The 19,792-nt window shown below is 47.7% G+C and overlaps 1 long non-coding RNA gene across 1 annotated transcript; it reads right to left on the minus strand.

The window, feature by feature from the left end:
- Window positions 1-11,787: 11,787 nt before the first annotated feature.
- Window positions 11,788-15,687, minus strand: LOC115613735. Its single transcript, XR_003993491.1, has 3 exons — window positions 15,358-15,687; window positions 14,248-14,453; window positions 11,788-12,150 (listed from the first exon to the last, which is right to left on the minus strand). It is a non-coding gene; the product is annotated as an uncharacterized LOC115613735 (long non-coding RNA).
- Between the last annotated feature and the right edge of the window lie 4,105 nt (window positions 15,688-19,792).

Raw genomic sequence — 19,792 nt, forward strand, 5'->3', positions numbered from 1 at the left:
ATATTTTGAACTAGCATTGATGTTTCAGATGGCTACAAAGCAGTTTCAAACCGATATCCTAGCCTCCTGGGCCTCGTCCATTGCTAGATGCTGGGGTCCACACTAAGACAGAGTTGTGTGAGAGCTGAGGCATTGCCCTAGCACCTGCCTAGGGGGTTCAACCTGCAAGGGGACTCCTGGGGAGTGCTGTTGCTGTCACACAGTTGCAAAGATATGGGTAGCAACTGTGTGCCCAGAGCCATGATGACATTCATTGATAATGGAGTTGCATAAGCAAATCGACACGATGAGCCATGTCGATCGGAGGGGTAGAAATCAGTGCTTCTCAGGGACAAATCAATAGAGAAAGAGATGCTATTTCAGGTTTCTGAAGAGGTATTACTGACAGAAAGAAAGCATGGATATAAAACTGTACTTGACAGAGTCCTTTAGAGACAAGATAAAGGTAAAGGTTTTTTCTAACTTGTGATTTTGAGCCTTTTCACTCTTTGTCCAGCTGGCTTTTGAGATTGAGGTCTAGGAGTGAAATGGTGTGTTTGTCCCAGCTGATACTGGAGCGCGCAGGCTTTGAACAATAAGGCTTTGTTCTTTCACCAAATGCGGCAATGCCTGTGCTGTTGCTTGGGGAAGAAAAAAAAAGGAACACACACATTAGGAAGTCACTGAAAATGAAATGATGGCTCATTTCAAGGAGTGCAGCAGCACACTGCAGAGATGAATGAGCTCTGCATCGCATGTGAGACCATGAGGAGGAGAGATCTTCAGAAAGACACCTCTCAGTTCCCCCCACACTTGCAGTATGACAGAGGAGATGACCTTCAGATAACGTCCCAGGGATCAGCAGGCACCTGAAATGCTTTGCAAGGGATCACTGTTGCCCAGAGCTTTTGCAGGGAGCGTGGGCATTGCTGGCAGGGTGCTGTGTGTGGATGCACCTCGCCTTTGAGGAGCCATCACCACAAAGTGAATTTGGTAGCTCCTTCCAGCAGAAGCCTTCAGATGAGGCTCAGCAGCGCAGCTTACATGCCAGCACTGTCTGCGGGACCACAGTAGGGTGCAGGACTACCTGAGCCTTTGGCTTGCCAAAGGAATGGCAGCTCAGCTCCTGCCTCGCAGCCCAGTGCCACCAGTGACAGGGCAGGAGCAGAGGGGAAATGAATACACGAAGAAACTCGAGGGGAAAACAGGCAGGCAGAATGAGCACAGGGGTCTGGAAGAATAAGTGTACTGAACCTACATCCTTAATTTTAATGTGGCCTCTAATAGCAGAGTGAGTCAGCAGTCAGTTATCTCCCAGAAAATGTGGGGCTCTGGCAAAGCCATTCCTCTTGCTTGCTTGACAATGGGAGCTGTGGGACCCCCAGTATGAACACAATCAACATAAAGCTGAGCATATGTTACCTTAAACTTGTTCTCAGCTCACAGGGGAGGATTAAGCGATATGAAACCACAGGAGCAGCCCAGGTGGGAAAGATTACTTCACTGGGGTTTGAGCTCTTATTGGAGCTAGGGGAAAGGGCTTAAAGTTGTGTGTTGTATGCAGGGACCAATTACACTGAAAAATGCAGAATACAGCAATGTGGAGGCTTGGGAAAGGGTGAGAGGAGATTAAGCCTACATGGGTGTGTTAAAACCAAGCAAAGAAGACAGAGAGCCAAAAAGATGGGAAGAAAAATGCTGTGCGGAGTGGCTAATACAGGGTCAGAATGAGATTCATGTGAGCTCATCCAAATGTGTCTCAGGCTAGTAACTGCACAGCAATCACCCTGTGCCTGTGCCCACGAGTGCCGGTAATGGCAGGAACAAGGGGTGGGCCCTTCAACTCTCTAATTCTCCTTCCTTATTTTGCAGAATTGCCACATGCTGAAATAGCAAATGATGTATGAAATGAAAAATCGCTCCCAACCAATGCATATAGATGATGCAGAGAGTATTTGGCCATTACTTCCTTGCAGTAATATTTATCTACATTAATACCTTGTTCAGAGGTAGCTGAAAATACTCAGAATGTGTGCAGCGAGGGCGTCGGAAGAGAGATCAGGGAGAGAGGCAAAGCAGCAAGGCAGGCACTTAAGGAGGTAGATGCAAAGCCTTTCCCCTGTAAATCACCAGCTCAGTTCTGGACCAGGTTATTAGCAACCACAAGGCGATACTCTGGCACCCAAAAGGAACCAGTCGCCTGTAAAGAGCAAATTCATTTAGCGGAGACTTCAGAGGAGTCATTGCCATTTGGAGGCGGCTTCAAGGATGGTGTAGAACAAGCCGGTGGCCCTAGGCCAGCAGCTTGTGGGGAGGTATTTTCATAGAGAGAAAAGCCTTCCACAGCCAGCATGTCATGGGAGCCAGCCCTACCACAAGTGGGGACAGAAGCAGGGGGTGCTTTCTCGCTACAGCACCAGGCAGAGGCACATTACTGGGGCTCGCACCATGGGCAGCCCCAGACGGTTGGTAGCTCTGTGATACTCCTGGAACAACTTCAGCCTCTGTCCTTGTGGCGAAGCCTCCTGAAGTTCAACAGAGAATAACCTCTCCTACAGGGATTTTACAACACTCCATCGAATTTAATAGGAAATGATTTCTAGCCCAAAAGTCCTACAAAAAAAGGATCTCGTTCTTATTAAATGTGTAGGCTTTCTAGTAATTTCTTTTGAGTGCTGTTGGCCCTGTTGCTGTTGAAATCTCAGGGAAGCTTCCCTCAGGACTGGCCTGCAGGTCTGCCCCATTTCAGGGCACACCACTTAACTCCACATTTCAGTCTAAAACCAAACTAATCTCCAGTCTTTGGCTGGATGGTGCCTCTTGCTTCAGGCTGCACCTTTCCACCCTGGTGCTGCAGGTTGCACTGAGCTCAGGCTGTTGCTAAGGCAGGACAGCAGTTTGGAGGGGGGGGATCCACAGATAAATGTGTGAATTCTCCTTTTTTTATTTAGAGAAAAAGGGTGACTGTGTCCTGTTAGAGCTGGTGACCCTGATAGAGCAGGAACAACAATACGGGGAGGGCTGCTCACCTCCTGTGCATGTTCACTGCCTGCCCCTCCTGCCTGACAGCCTGCTCTGACCTCACCATGAGGACTGCAGAGCCCTTCCACACCTTCAGGCTAGAGATTATAAAGGCACAACAACAGAGAGGTGAATACCAGACTCGTTTCCAGTTTGTGGGAGGTTTCACGGGAGCCCAGCTACAGAAGGTTGGGTAAATTCAATGCTCTTAATAGCACGAATAGGTTTGCAAAGGGATTCACAATGAAAGTTCTTGGACAGAAACAGGGTGGGGGAAAATCTGCTTTCTTGTGGAGCCTGATGCTCAGTCAGGTGTGCTTGGTTCTTTCTGACAGTAAATGCCTGGGAATTCCCTTGTCTTTCTGTATGCAGGAAAAGCAGTGCTGAAGCACGCTGTCACGTTACTGCACATACCCAACCCCAAAAAGCTTCAATGTTTTCTGACAGCCCAGTCCTTTGCCTATCCTTGGTAGTATGCTCAAAAGGCTTGGCATAGCTCTCTAGTTTGTGATCGCCACGCACAGAATTGTGTTTCATAAGGTGTTGGCCAAGCACAGCATCAGTGTTTAGCAGACAGTATTTAGTACCGCTGACTCACTGATGTCTGCACACAGGACTACATTTGGAGACATCTTCCTGAAACTGGGAGAGAGGAGGTGGACCCAGCTGAATGCCTCTTGCAAGCACCCCTATCCTTGCACAGAAATGCCAGATCACGAGATGGACCCAACGGACAAAGGCAGTAGAAGCAGCACAAAATACGCACGCAGTCAAAGACACAGTTGGGCTCAGTGTTCGCAAAAGAGGCTATGGAAGAGCTCTGAGTGATTTATAAGGTAAGATAGCAAAACACCTTGCACTTAAATAGCTAGAAACCAAGGGACCATACAATCGTACAAGATGCATTTAGTATGTTCTTTTTGCCTCCTCTTACACACATTTTACCTCCCTATCAACACAACAAAGCAACTGAAAACTGCTGATAACTACTTCTGCCCTCCTAAAATTTCTTTGGCACACTTAACGTTTCAGCTTTGCAGTTGACTCTGAGTCCGACTTGACCTTCAGATACCAGGGAGACAAGAGGAACTGCAAATATTCATCCAAGGACAGGTTTTGGCTCTCTGCCTAGTGTCTGAAGCACTTTGTGTTGTCTCCGAGTGATAACACACTTACATGACACCAGAATATATTTCAAGATAACATTAAAGATGTGATCCACAGAAACTTAGCTATCAAAATATTGACTGGAAGGTCTGGAAAAATAATCTACTTTCTGACCAGGGCTTTCAGACAGACAGGAGTTCTAAAATGGTCAGTCCCAAAGCCCACACAAAGCTCACCGCATACTGGACAAGGACACGGGAAGTATTGACTAGCTTGATGGGACTCACCAGCATGTAAATCTGGGATGATGCTGCTGAAGCTGGAGTTACCCCTCCCAGGCTGCTGTTATCCCAGGAGATCACACTGACCATCTGTCCACCTCATGGTCAATCCCACGGCACTGTAGGAATTCCTTTGGCAGGTGCCATTTGCTGCAGGAATTTAACTAGAAGGGAACCTCAAGTAAGGATTCTGCATTTGTGTTTTCCAGGTCACACACTTGGGCGATACAGTTGTGTAGGGTACACACAGCGAACTCACTCGCACACAACGCTGTTACTTCTGCAGCAGTACTGCAGACCGGTGTGCAGTACTGTCCCCAAGAGGCACAGAAACCTCCAGGAGCAAATTTAAACTTTCCACAAAACCAATGCTGAAGACAATTCACATGTAATTGGCTAAAATCACCTGGCAAGAATACCTGTCTCTACACGTGAGCCACAAAATATATAGACATTGGCACAGACAGCGTGGCACAGCAAAAATGTGCTTAATCAGCTTGAATTTTAAGCTTTAAGTCACTTACATAATGTGGAGACCCTTAATTAAGCCTTTTAAAAAAAAAAAAAAATCCCTGTAAAACATGCAACTTTTTCTCCACCAGGTTGATGGAAACTGTTGAGATTATTTAAACTATTTTTCCCTAGAAAATCCCCAAATTCTTGTCTCTGGGAATGTTTTTATGTAAACCCAAAGAGAAAATAATTTTCAGATTCCATAAGTATTAGAATTTACAAGGTCTCTTCCACACCCAAAATATGACTTCAAAATTTTACTGGCGCTCCATGAATGCAGAGCTTGTTAAGGAAAGTTGGATAATAAAACATTAGCACTTGATTCAGTTCTTGCCCTTCCAAAGGCTTCCAAAATATTCTTAGCCAAATATTTTCCTCACAGGTTAATAGGAGATGATTTGGACATAGTTCAGTTCAGACAGAGCACTGCACATCAACATCCCTTTTAACTCGCGGGGCCTGAACCCTGGAAGGGGGCTGAGCCATGGGGAAGTCCAGAAGAGGTTGCTTGCCCTCCCTGCAAAGTAAAGGAGGACTCTTGCCTGGCACCCTCACGGCCATTCCTGCCTGTCAGCGATGGTGAGCTTGGGAGAGCCACTGTCGGGATGCATGGAGCCCATGCAGCGTGCCTGAAGGCAGCACACACATACAGTCTTGCTTGCTGTTTATGTTTGGAATGTTTGGGTTGCTAATAATATACTTAAATGAGGTGTCCAATGACCACTAGGTGACTAAAAAATACAAGTGAGTACTTATTTATTTATTCTGCCTCCTCCAGTTCTTCCTCGTGAAAGATACCAGCACTCCAGGAACAAGGTGAAACCAGTAATTTTGGCAGTGGCTGGGAGCAGCTTTATCTAGGAAAAACAGCAGCTTTTAATCAGCTGGAGAAGTTTCGATGAGCTGAGCTGGAGGCAGAGCATGGGTCTTTTGGGGTTACTTGCTCCTCTGTGCAGGGCACCCACAGCCACATGGAGCTGTGCCTCCCCCTGTGTTACCCTGCCTTTCTGGAAATCACACCAGCAGCCAGGGTGTGGGAGCAGCAGCCACCACCATAGCCCAGCACCAGCTGGATAGACCTTTGGCACTGCAGCCATTCGTATTGCACCCCTCCGAAATGCCTTCCTGCACAAACACCTACCAAGGAGCACTGGGTGGCTCAGGATGTTTACAGGCTGCTGCTTGTTCTTCAGCTTGTTCCCCTGAGGGATGAGGTGTGGTGGGTGAGTGGTGAGCTGGGGCAGCTTCACACCCTGCTGTCCCCCTCAGCGCAGAGGCGGGAGCTGTGGTTGGGGACACTGGTTTTAGATCATGAAACGGACTGCCAGAATCTGATTTATGCTGCACAATTGCTTTCATTTCACCTTTCAGTCAGCTTGGACACTGAGGAGAGATGAGCAAGAGTGATTGAGAGTCACAGGCTGTCATCACCCTTTTCCTCCCACTGCCATTGTTCTGGTGCAACGCTCCTAAAAAAAGCATCAGGACTACCTTTGGGAGCAGCCGCCTTTCTGCTATTGCCATCAGACCTGCTTCTGTGCTACCTCCCACTATTGTGCTTGCACAAAGCCTGCACTTGAACACAGGAACATTTGCTGTCAACTGGTGCAGCAGCAGATGATGGTGTGTGGACTATAGACAGCCGACCCCCTTCCCCATGCAGTTCTCATTTGGGGTGCTGCATGCTTCTCCTTTGCATCCAACGTGTCCTGCAAGGGTCTCTGATTGGAAAGCCCTGCACAAGAAAAATTCCCAGGCAGCTGAAGAAGGCTGGAATCATCTTCCTGAGAGACTTTTTAATATGCACAGCAATGCTGGGCAACACACTGGATGCAGAGTGCCAACCAGCTCTGCCAACCCTTGTAGCAGCATAAGTGAGGGGCAGCAAACTGTGGTCCAGGGAGGGTGGGAAGGCAGGGAGGGCTCCAGCCTGGAAGCCCATCTCTTGTGAACCTATGTCTTTGGGCTCCTTGACTCCAAGCGATCACTGAACAACACAGCCCCCTCTTTGTTTTGATGGTCTAAATCCCTATAAACAGAGTGCTTGTTCTTTTTTCTTTAACGTCCTTTGTGGTTTCATGAAAACGCCGGATGCTGCAGTAGGCTGAAGCATGAAAAGTTCCTCTCTCTATCCTGTCCTCCCTGTCCAGCAACCACACTAAAAAGAAACCACCGAATAAAGTGCTTGCAAATACCTGGACCGACAGCCCTGGTGATGGAAAGCTCTCCAGTTATTCACAGACCAAATCGAGCCCAGGCAGCAGCTGTGAAGTTTCCCAGCTTGGCCCTCACCAGTGCCAGTGGAGGCCAACTCGAAGGCTCCACCTCGCTGCATGCTTTCTTTGCTCATTCAAACCCTTGGCAGCGTGGTGGGGGCTCAGGAAGGTGATGCAAGGGAGCAGGGACAGCTGGAGCTACCCCAGGCATGAGACTGGGGAGGAGGCAAATCATCATCTTCTGAAAAACACTCCCAAGCCAACGCTGCAAGCAGCTCTGTGGGCAAGTTAAAGCTTTTCATCGCTGGAACCTTAGGTTCCTGTTTACCAAACATTTGTTCACTATTTATGCATTTGAGTGAATGAGGAAATGAACCACAAGGCTGGGCACAAACACCAGAACCCTGCTTAAATATGTAAATTACCTCCCTGCAACTTTCTGTGCCTACTTTGGAGCTGAAAAACTAATGCCTCTCCTCAGATGTGTTGCTTCCCATGAGCTCCTGCCACTTCCCGGTTCACCAGCAAGCCACCGTGAACACAGCCTCTGCTTTCCTGGAAGCCCCATTACTGCATTCATAAAAGCAGAGGCAAGTCACCAAAAAAGCCATGCTCTCCCCTGCCCAGTGCTCCCACTGCCAGTCCTACCCTATGCATGGCACACACCCCAAAGGAGCAGCAAAGGGAGAAAGACTCTCCTCTCCAGTCTCAGGGCCGGGATTGCTCCCATCATATCCGAGCCCCTCAACCTCTAAACAAGCTCCCAAGCCACAAATTCTGCTTTTCCTGAGGGGATGCTTCCCCCATACTAGACCTGTTTGTAACACCCAGCTTGAGCTCTGTGCTCACTGGTCCCTTCAGCACCTTACGCTCTCTTCTGCTCCACCAGGAGCAGCCTCTCCAGCCATCTCTTTCTAGTACCTGCATGCCCAGAACTGAGCAAACCCTCTGAAGCCCAGAAAAAGCTTAGACAGATACCCCCCAGATCTGGAAGGGGAACAGATTTTGCATGTCTAGTGTAACAGAGAAGGAAGGCCACGCTGCTCACAACACAGCCAACCCAGGCTCAGCTTCTGGCTGCCATGTGGTGCTGCAGAACCACAAGGGCACCAGCCCCACTGCGGGTAGGGAGAGTTATCTCGGAGGCAGCGTCTCTGTTCCACCGGATACAGCTCCCCCTGCACACCCAGATGAAGGACACTCGTAAGACAAACAATCCTGGCTATTTTCTCAAGCTGATAGTACTGAAAGAAGGAGAAAGGACACAGCTGTTCTGGCTTCCAGCAGTCCTCAGCCCTGGGAGGTCAGAGCCCTGCCTCTCAGGGTCGGGCAGCCTTTCAGCTCTCTGACCACCATCCCCTCTCCCTCGCACCCCTGTTGCCTCTTGCCTCCGCACAGCCTCCCCACCTCCTGAGAAGACCGCTGCTCTCCCGAGCACCAAAACCAAAATGCACTCACAAGGCAAGGAGAAAGAGCTCACCGGAGCAGAGGGACATGCCTATGCTCAATGCGGCAGCAGCAGCAGCTAGGGCAGAGGGTCTTTCAAAGGCTAAAGACACACAATACCCGCTACACTTTCCCACCTGCCTCTCTAGCAGGGGGGCATTGAAACCCTGCACCACACCTGACGTCTTTATTCCTCTTTGCTGTGAGTTGATTTCCTGTTGGAATTCAGGCTGGGTGATTTGACATGCTATGAAAATTCAGGATGGCTGTTGATGCTCCTTGACAGCAGACAGTTATGGATTTGATAGACATTTTCATTATTTGTTTACTGCTTTCTCACCCCACAGAGGCCTTTGCATATCACATGTTCATCTTACTTAGGAGACATGAACAGCCCAGCACAGCTCCTCACCATGTTGTGTACCCAGAAATACCTGGAGGCTACTTGCCTGTCTCTCATTATCACATTTATGTTGCTGTCCTTGGCCCAGGTGGGGCCTCTTCTTATCAGATTCAGCAGAGTAATGCTGTGGTCACTCACACGGGAGCTCCAGGCTCCTGTCTCTGCAAACAATTCTTACCCACCCAGATTGAAGTCCCTCAGGCTGGTGGTGTGGCTGTGCCCTCCTCGGACACACAGAAGAGTCACTGGAAGGCACCTGGTCTGTTTGATCCTGCCGACACCGCTTCTATCATAGGCTGCACAACTGAAGTTCAGAAGAATTAAGTGAGCCTCTTGCCTCATGCAGGAATAAATGCAGTAAAGAGGATGGGTTTGCTGGCAAGCACAGTTTGCAAGGTCCATGTGCTTGAGCTTTGCGTACAAATGTTTTGTTTCATAACTACTTCTTATTGTTTTCTTATTCAATCCAAAGGCTAGGATTAGTTCATGCAAGCCAGGGGCATGCTCAGGTCCAATGGTGGGACTTCCTACTTTGCTGGCCAGAAGGGAGCTGCTGTGCTCCAGCCAGTTTCCCAGCTGAGGGAGCCAGGAGGGAGAAACCTATTCAACCAGGACATTGAAGCATACGTCTGAACACACAGTCCAAGAAGTTTAAATTGTGATCCATAAGTACCCAATTTCCGTTGACTTCACTGGGAGTAAGAGGCCAAAACACCTTCAGATGTTTGTAAGTGTAACCCTATCCTGAGGTCCTCACTGGGGCAGGCCTGTATGAGCAGGATAAAACCTTCCCTGAAGAGGAGTTCCAGTCCGAGTTTAAGGGTAAGGTGCAACATAGGACTGAGCAGACAAGGGTGGAAAGTGGCAGAACAAAACAATAAAGCAGAAACTTGCTGCATAACAGGCAACGGTTTCAACTCACTGCCTGCCTGCTTTATCACACTGGAGAACACAGAGACATGTCTCAAAGGTATTAATGCACCTTTCTTAGCTTTGGCTTTCTACTTCTTGTGCCTCACAGAGACACTCATTTCAAGAAAGCATCACTGGATTGAGCCATCTGCTAAATTTCGTACCAGACAGGGATTTATGTCCCACCAGAGGCTCAGATCCAGAGTAACTGTCTCTTCCAAACAACTCCCTTGAGACAGTGAGAACTGTAGAAACAAACACAGAGACAAGTCCTTATAATGCAAACATGAGGCGCCCATGTGTGACACAAATTAGCTACCCCAACAGAGGCACATCAGACCCTGCCTTGCCTCTGCCCTGCCTCAGAGCAGGATCCTTGCATTGCAAGTACATGCTGTGTCCTGCTGGTCACCAGAGACCAAGAGTGCTTCACAGCTGTAACTAGCAAATGACAATGCTACTTTTTAATGGGGAGCACATGCAAAAGTAGTAATCCCCCAGAGAGAAAAGCAATTCCTGCTCCATCCCTTCCCAGCACTGGGAGAGCAAAACAGTTGCAACAACTGCCACACAGAAGTGACAATCCACTCATTGCTCACTATGTCTGGCTTTGTTGGAAGGATCCCTCACAAGGTAGCCTGTGATTGCTTGGGTTGGAGTATGACCAAGGCAATGCACTAGCAGCCCAGACCATCACCCCACGCATTATCAGAGGCATACTCTAATACTAAAAATAATCAGGGTTGCCCACGTCCACTTCCAAGACCTCCACCTTACTGTGGGCCTGTACTGACATAGATGCAGAGCCCTGATCTCTCGATGAACAGCACTCGGTGGGAGCAAGTACCACAGCAGAGGCTCTGTCACTGTAATTTCCCCAGCTCTGCCCACAGATATAAATGTGAAAAACAAAAGCTGCATGGCTGACACAGATAGAATGCATCTCAGTTCACACTGAATATTCATTCCCCAGCTTTTCCTGAAGACTTTCAAAAACCTGAGTGCTCACCAGAACAGTCGCTGCCTCCTTCTGTTATTTTATTTTGAAAGGGGCTGCCCTCTAGAAGATTAAGTAACTTCATGAAGTATATAACAGGTCACTTGGCTAAGTAGACCGAGCCTGCTGTCCTAAAGTCTCCTTCACATTTTCATTAAATCTAAAATCAGTTAATATTATCTAATATAAATGCAGCGGCGTCAGAGACTCGAAGCTGAATAAGAATTTTGAATTAAGAGTACAGAACAATCTGAAACTGTCTCTGAAAAAAAAAAAAATCGGAGCACCCAAGGGCTCAGTCTGGCCTCAGAGAGGCACAGCATTGCCATGAAATGGCTGTGAGCTGAATAAGTGCTCCGGGTATTAATATTCAAAGCAGGCCATTGCATATGGCTTATGAAACACCTCTTCATGTGGATTAAAGACCTGTTCTCAAGGCAGTGAGCTTCCCACTACAACTGGAGCTACTAGGCTCCAAATTCATTACCATAGCACACTTACTGGATAAAAAAAAATTGGAAGGCTTCCCTTTCTATTAGCCTATTAGTGAACCCAGACTTCAGAGCAGCACAGCCACTCTGAGTAACCTCTGGCTCAAGGTGAGAAGCCCACGTGGGATTAGTCCAAGCTGCAACCAGGTGGAAATATTAATGGCCTTAGTTAGGGAGCCGCAGAGGGGTTTTCCTGGACCAGTGAGGACAGCGGCGTCTTTCCAAGAACCCTGCTAGCTGACCTGGTTTGTACTCTGTGCTCCTGTTTACCCACACAGGCTGCTGCATGGTCCCCAGTCACGTTCTATTCACCCCGCTACCGTCCCACTGGCATCATTAGCACTTAAATCGGATTGTAGACATTATGGACCTAATTACACTTAGAGAAGGATCTTAATCCAAGGCAATGAAACCCTCTGTGGATGTTTTCTATGTACTTTACTTGAATGAAAGTAATATTTTTGTTTCCAGTCACATATATGTTGTTATATAAATGTACATAGCCCTCCCCCTCCAAGTTTGATTTGGTAACAGTTCTCTGTTGCAGTGAAGCATAAACTCACAGTGCAGTGCAGTATCTTCCATCCATGTTCTGCTGCTGAAAAGCAAACTTCTCCTGGCTGAGGAGGGCAGATTCGTCATTGTGGTATCATTTGATATGCAAGAAATGATGCAGAGCACCTGATGGGTTTATTTGGCCAGGACACGGCTCCTCCAATTGCTATCTCTGCCCAGTGCTCCAGAAGGAAAGCAGAGGCTTTGGTCTGTTCCAGCATATCTGTCCCTGTTTTCAGAAAACATTTCCTTAAGTAGGCCAAAAAATGTCTTTTAAATCTTGAGCTTTGGAGGATACATTTGTAAGGCAACACACACACAATCGGGGTGACCAGCTGTTCCACTTTTGGAAGTACTGTCCTAGTTCTGAGAAGCCAATCTGCACTGCACCCCCCATAAAGGAGAGAAGCCAAATGTCCTACTTTCTATTCTGGGTGGCCTATTTGTCCTACCATGAGAAAGTAAGGTGTGTGAATGTACACAAAAGAACAGAAGAAACCCTCTCCACCATATGTCTGCACAGAAAGCCAACAGAGATGCAAAAGGCCCAGGCCACTTCCAAGTTATGCCTCAAAATCCTGCCATTTCAGTTCAAACTCACCTTGCAGCTATGTTAAGGTGCAGCGAGTGCTATTAAAAACTAGTTTCCCTGTCCTCTAATGTCACCTCCACTCTGAAATCTCACCTTGTTAACACATGCAGTTCACTGCTCAGTCTCAGCTAGTGGGAGAGTATTATCACTTAGCTCTGATTCAGCAAGACAACTACATTTACACATTGCCTGTGCCTGTTCAATAGGGCAGCAAGGGACATTCCTGAAGCTGTTTTTAACTCTATTAGGCATGCACTTAAACTTAAGCATGGATATAAGTGCTTGGTTAGACTGATGCTGCGATAAAAAACAAAACAAACCTAGTACATCAGAAGGCTAAGCCTTGAACTGAGAGTATTTTTGACCATGAGTTTCAGAAACAAAACTTTAAATACAAAGAATTTCTTCTGGAAATGCTTGACAAGCATAAAAGTAATATACCCAGTAAAGATCCTGTTCCTGAGCAGTGGTAGCAACAGGCTGCTATGAAAATCCAGGCTTCAGCAAGACAGTGGATACATATAGCACCTTTCTGCATTGTCTGTATTAAACTTTAGCCAACAGTGTGCACTAGAGTGAAAACAGGTAAAATTAGAGAGCATGGGTAAAATTGGAGAGCATCCCTAAATTAGAACCGCCACCCACCCACTTTTTCTCCTGCAGCATTTACTGTCAGCCTCAATTGTCTTCTGCTCCTCAGTAAGACAACCTGGGTAAGAGGCATGGAGGAGCTGGATGTTTGCTTAGACGACTTTAACTGACAGAGCCCTGTCAGTTATGCAGATAGCAGGAGGCGGAAAGGGAGTGAGACCATCCGTGCACTTTATCCTTCAGACATCCACAGCCATCAACAAAAGTTGTATTCATAAGTAAGTGCAGAACATGGACTTCTCAGGCCTTATTCAGCTTCTCAGAGCTAGTTATCTCTGCTAGCAAGGTTTCCTATGCACACAAATCCCTCCTTCCTGGGTATCCATCCTTCATAGTGCCAGTGACTACATTCATACAGGCCTTTTAAAAATCTTCGCAAGTCCAAAGGCTGTATGGCAGTTTCCTGATCTTTTGCAGGTTACATCTCAGTAGATAAAGCTGACCTGGCAGATCCGATCTACTGTTTCACACCCTCTGTTTCACACCTCTCCATTCTCAAGCTGCTTTGTGTTTCTCTTTACTCTGCAGTTTCAAACTTTGTAAACTTTGATCAGCAGTTTGATCACAGCGTGGCAGGGATTTGGGGACAGAAACAAGAACCTGCCCTCTCTTCTTTCTTCAAAGCATCTATCCCACAATATCAATGACTGGTTTTTATAAAAAATGGATAACACACTTTCAGAGAAAATACTTTCTATGTTTTGACATTTTGGTTTTAGTTAAAGCAAAATTAAATTTCTCAAAAGAAGGGGTTTGGAAATACTATCTTACTGCTTACAATTTGGGAAAAAAAACCCCTAACATTCCTATATTTGCTTCTGAGAGTAGACGTCACTTGTCCTTCACTTTCTGCACAGACAGTAATAGTGGGGTGAGCCATCTCGTTATTGCAGCCATGAATAGCTGAGAATGGAAAAATCAACATCTGAAACTGGGTGAGCTTTTGATGCTAGCTCCATATGACAGCTTTAACAAGACTCCCACCCTTGGTGAGTCACTAACTCTCCCTGCAAACCCCCAGCCAGAGCAGGAAGAATGAGCATGCGTTGTACACAAAGCCCTCTGTCAGGGAGAAGTTTTCACCTGGGTTTGTGTGACAATGCCTCTGACTCTGCCACATCCCATCCTCAGTGCAGTCTGCAGCACATCTGCAGCTTCCTCAAAGCATCTGTTGGGGCTCCTGGAAATACGTCTTTGCATTTCCTGGTGACTTGGGATTTCCTCACACACTAAGGACACTTGAAATGGAGCAATCAAGCACTCTTTAGTATCAAGTAGGAGCAGGCAGGCTGTGAAAAGATGTTGAGATCGGTTAATCCAGTGCTTGGCAAAGTCCCGTGGCTCTGCGAGAATAGTATGGTTTAATGCACTTTTCTGATTACAGCAGTAGTTATTAACCAAAAGACACACTCAGTGGGTAAGGGCAGGAGAGTCTCAGCTCCCCAGCTCATATGGGAATTAAAAATTATCCCCATAAATTCAGACTTTGCAGCAAAAGGACATCCTTTGTGAAATGGTGCTAGATAACATCAGGGAAAGAAGCTCACCCCACACACACCTTGTTTGGTTATCGGCTGAGGCAAGAATGCTCTGTGCTGCTGAATGTGAGGTGCTGGTGAAGTGTGGGTGACAGGCAGGAGGGGAGGGATGTGGCCAAGCCAACCCAAGAGCCACCAATAGGGCCCCATCGGGCAGATGAGAGATAAGGACCCTCACCCAGCACAGCCTCAGCAGGATGGGTGGCAAGAAGAGACTGGCTCTGCCCACCCTCATGTTGTCAGGATGAGCCCCACAGAGCACAGCTATTGTTTGCTTTAGAGGATGCATTTTTGGCACCCGGTGTACAATATGTTGCTGTCACCCTCGTGACAACTCTGTAATCTCTTCTTTCCCTTCCAGTGTTATTGTCCCAGTTTCCAAGGAGCAGACAAGAAGGATTTACTTTTCTGGAGTGGAATAATTCCTCACCAGGAAAGAAATGAGCAGAGGCAGACTCGGGAAATTCTTCACTTGTCTATTTTTATTTACAGTGTAATTCCTGTTATTACCTTGAACAAAAATAGCACAACAGCAAGGCAGAAGCCAAGTCTCCTCTGCCTTTCTGCGGGAGCCCCTTGACACCAGCCCTCAGTCGCAGCCCCTGCTGGGCTGCCTGCAAGCCACAGCCCCCTTCCACCAACAACTTGCACTTACAGCTCCAGGCAAATCCTATCTGCACCTCAGAGTCCCGAGACAGCTGGTAGAAGCTGGCCAGCATCAGTGCTGTAGGCAGTGAGAAGATCCCGATGGTCCATGCTGCCCCTGCAGTCCCCCCTCCAGGCTGTTACGAGTTAAACCAACTGGGTTTAATATTCACCAGCAGAAGCAAACATGTGCTGATACTCCTGTCAAAAAGTAACAGAGGCTATACGAAAGTACTGCCAAAAAATGACACAAAAGGAAGCAGAAATGTAGTGCTACCTCCACAAGTAGCAGCCTCCAAGTTGAGAGGCTTTCAGGTTTCCAGCAAGGTTACACTGCGCCCACAGTGACATCGAGGGGAGAGCAAGTGGCAGCTCCTGAGTTATCATCAGATGAGTTACCATCTTTTGGATGGGGCAAAATCACAGGCTGCTTTTAAGTGCTTCTCCTTTAAAAAGCAGTTGGCGGTTTTCACAGCAAACCTGAGATTTGGACATCATCTTCAAATCCATCATGTTTTATCTTCAGATAAAAAGCAGAATCTGCCTTTTACAAAGCCAAGGAGCTGCCAACTGCTTCTCACTTCCTCCCCAGCAAGGACGTACACGAAGGACAAGATTTTCAAAGCACCTCCAGAGATTAAGCACCCATGCCCTGTTGACCATCAATGCGACGAGCGCACCCAAGTCCCTTAAGCTCTTCTGAAAATCTCATCCTTTGATGTCATTTCAAAGGCTTCAAAGCTAAGGTTTGTCTCTTTGAGGAGGGAAGAAAAAGAAGAGTGTGGAAGCGTTAAAGCAACTCATCTTAAAGCCCTTTGCCTAGTCCTGCCAGGGTGCAGAGCATCACCAGGGTGCATGGGGTAGCTCACCAAGGTGGGATCCTTCCCTGGCTGACCCTGCAGCTGGGATGCCCATGACTACCCTTTCCCAGGGAGGAAAGGGATGGGACCAAGGAAGACAGTAGCAGAGCCAGAACCTTGGCCTGCGGTTTGAAGGGCCTATGGCAAGGGAGTGATGTCTCCTACCCAACGAGACCAAAGTGCTCAACGGCCTGAGTGCAAACATCGCCTGTGCTCACCCCTGCCTTATGGCCCGTATTGCCAGGCAGTGGAGACATGGGCAGTGTGTGCCTTGCTCACAGTTGGAGGCAGGACCTGCTTCACCTGGCTCTGCCTCATGCATAACCTCTTTCCTCCATGCACATCTCCCCACCTTTCCCACATCTGTTTTCCTTGACACTAAATGGAAAATCCTCTTTGAAACATTTCAGCCTCTGAGATAGGAAGTTGTTGCTACAGGCTTTATGAAAATATGCAGCTGGACAAGGTCTCTACAAATCCTCCTTCGAAGGGATAGAATTATTATACCTTATTGGGCACCAGAGAATTCAGCCTTCAGCCCGTGGCCTGCTCTTATATGGAATTGCTGGGGTTTAATACATGCGAACTGTAAAGTTTTTTCCTATGATTATGGTATCCATAGCAGTGCTAGTCTGAGTAGATTCTCTGAGTGCTCATTTTCTTCAGTATTATGAGAATTCAGTCAAAGTCAGCCTTCAGTACCATGAGAACCATATAAATCCACAGGAAAAAAAGCAGTCTTAAATAGATCTTTTTTCCTCCAAAACAGGCAACCAAAATGAAAAGTTATATTTTGTGGTTTGCCCAGGGAGGGGAGAGATGGAAGAGCTGGGGGGGGGGAGTCCTTTGCCAATTTTGCCTCAAAAAATACGATAGGCTGAAACAGAACCTCGCCACGCTCTCTCCTTTTCACTCATTAGAAACACTTCCTTGTTGTTATTTGCTTTCATCTGGACAGCAGACCAGCTCTCCAGCCATGCGCAGTGGCTCGTTCGTGCCCTGTGGAGCTGGGAGGCTGGCCCCAGGCAGGAGAGCCCTGCTCGGGGAGGGCAGCAGCAGCCGCCTCAAGTTTATCCTCTGACCTCCCATCCTACTCCTCGCAATGATGTCACTTTTTCAAAGTGCAAAGCAGGCGCCTGTTTCTGTTTCCATTGCAGTATCACCACCGGCGACGATAAGGATGATTTATTTTGATTACAGTACCCAGGCACTCCAGTCAAACAGGCAGGCCCCCCACGTGCCAGATACAAGGCAAAACAAGGAATGCTGAAGGTCACCTCCTCCCCACTGAACTTGCCGTCTGGGATAGAGCTGGTGCGAATACCTTAGCAATGTAAATACCATCCTACGGTTTACTTATGACCTCGATGAATCAAGAGGGGCCCCTTGTTTACCTTACAAAAACTTCCCGAAATAGCACAGCAAACAGAAATGCTACTTGTGCCTCCGGGTCCCACTTCTGGAGCAGGGCAGCAAGGGAAGCCCCCGGGAGCAGCTCTGCCTCACTGCCACCCCTGCAAAAGGTGCTGTACCCCAGCAAAGCTCTGGCTGCTCCTTCCTTCTTCCTCCAGCACTCTGGGGCTGTGTTTCACCCACAGCACAGCCAGATTTTATGTATCCCCAGGGTCAAGAGAGGGAGGGAGAAAGGGCGGGAGGCAGGGAGGGAAAAAAGCCTTTTTGAGGAAACAGGGATTAGCCAGCACCGCTGCTTGCTCTGCTGTGTTTTACTGGCCTCCACATAGAGATAGCCCAACATGTCACAGCTCCCACAGCCCCGTGGCAGAGATGCCGTGTGTCCCCCATGAGCAGGGATGTGTGCTTCTCCTTGCTGCTAAGGCTCACAGAATGACTTTTTGGCTCAGAAATCCTACCCAAGCCAGTGGAAGGGCTCACATCACCAGATAGGGCTTACACCTCTGGGAGCGAGCTGGGCAGCAGGGAAAGGGAGCAAGGGGCTAGGCAGAGATGAATAGGTATATTGTTTCTGCCTGCCTGCAGTTTTATTAAGTGCAACGTCTTTCATAAGATATTAGAGCTGGTTGACATTTCTCAGCCAACACTTTTTAAAAATTCAGCCAAAAGTTGCTTTCAGAAAACCTTCTGGTTGGAATAAGAAGGTGCCAACTTTATAATTTTTTTCTATTTTCACAGAAAAAGTTGGTTTTTGTTTTGGGTTTTGTTTTGGTTTAGGGGGCTGGGGGTTTGTTTTGTTTTGATTTTGGTTTTTTACTGTTTCTTATTCCTTCTCCATTCCTTCAGCTCAAAAAAGAAGAAAATAAAACTATTATAGGGCAGTAGGTTTTGGATTAATGTTGACAACCATTCAATAATACTTTACTCAGCATGACTTGTTTTTGTGAAAATCCTGAGCTGCTTTCAAACTCTTCAAGCAACACTAAAAATATAAACCAGGTGTCACTTCTTAGCGAGAACAGGGATCTGGACCCAAATGTTGCCAAAGTCTGGGGTGTTGATTTGGGTCCTTCTCCAGCACTAGCTGTACTCAACAGTTATATGGCCAGAGCTAAGCCAGGCAGGAGGAGTACATGCCCCAAGCCACAGCACGCCAGGAGGAGAGCAAGGCAGCAGCTCTGGGCTGCGGAAACATGGGGACCATTCAGAGGAGGTGGTGGCAGAGGAAAGGTGTTTCTGGCAGCAGAGGCTGAGGAGGTGGAAGGAAGGAGCGTGGAGAAGCATGGGGAGAAAGCACCCAATGCCCCGTCTCTGCGCTGCTGCATGCTGGCGTTGTGCGTGTTGGTCTCCAGCACTGCCAGACCCCATGCCCTGGCTAACAGTGGGGACAGGCAGCACCAGCACAGGTCGGCAGGACTTATGGGCGATGCAAAGGCCACAAAGAGTGTGAAAGGCATAGCTGGAAATCTCTGCACGGGTAGCACTGAGTCAGTACCACTCCCGCCCCAGTTCCTTGCTTAGGCAGCTGTTCCCAGGGCTCCAAAAACAAAAGGCGTGAGAAGAGAGGGAGGCTCAGGAAAAACACAAGCTACAGCTATAGAGTGCGACTATCATAAACAGCTAATTTAAGGAGCTTAACGCAAGTCTTGTTGTGGGCATCGTAATGGCACGCTGGCTGCATCCATTATGTACGGAAACAGAAATTTGCTGATTCAGCTGTAAGGGCTTTTGAAGTGATGGCAGCTGAATTTGCAGTGAGCCTTCGTCTGTCAATTCATCCTTTTAACTGAACAGGCACGTTTTTAACAAGCTGCCACTTCTCCAGCCTGACAAATGGTTTCTAAGACATCCCTTCTCTTTCAGCTGTTTGTCACTCACTCATGCTCTTTCAGGTATAGATTTTTTCCCCCACAGCAGAGCACTCCCTCTGCAGCCCATCTGGCTGTGCAGCATCACACTGCAGAAACTCTTATGCAGCACCAGAAGAAAAGAAAACAGCTGGGGAAAGCTTACCGTGTCACATGCCCTCCTCCACAGATGCTATAATCTGATATGCTCAGCTCTCAGTATCCGGGGTAATGAGGGCAAAGAAGGAAAAGCAAAACAAATAATACAAAATACATGTAAACAAGGCCCCAGGAATGCAGTGCTTTAATACCTTTACCTTTGAAA

This window comes from Strigops habroptila, chromosome 10 (genome assembly GCF_004027225.2).
Source record: "Strigops habroptila isolate Jane chromosome 10, bStrHab1.2.pri, whole genome shotgun sequence".
NCBI lineage: Eukaryota > Metazoa > Chordata > Aves > Psittaciformes > Psittacidae > Strigops > Strigops habroptila.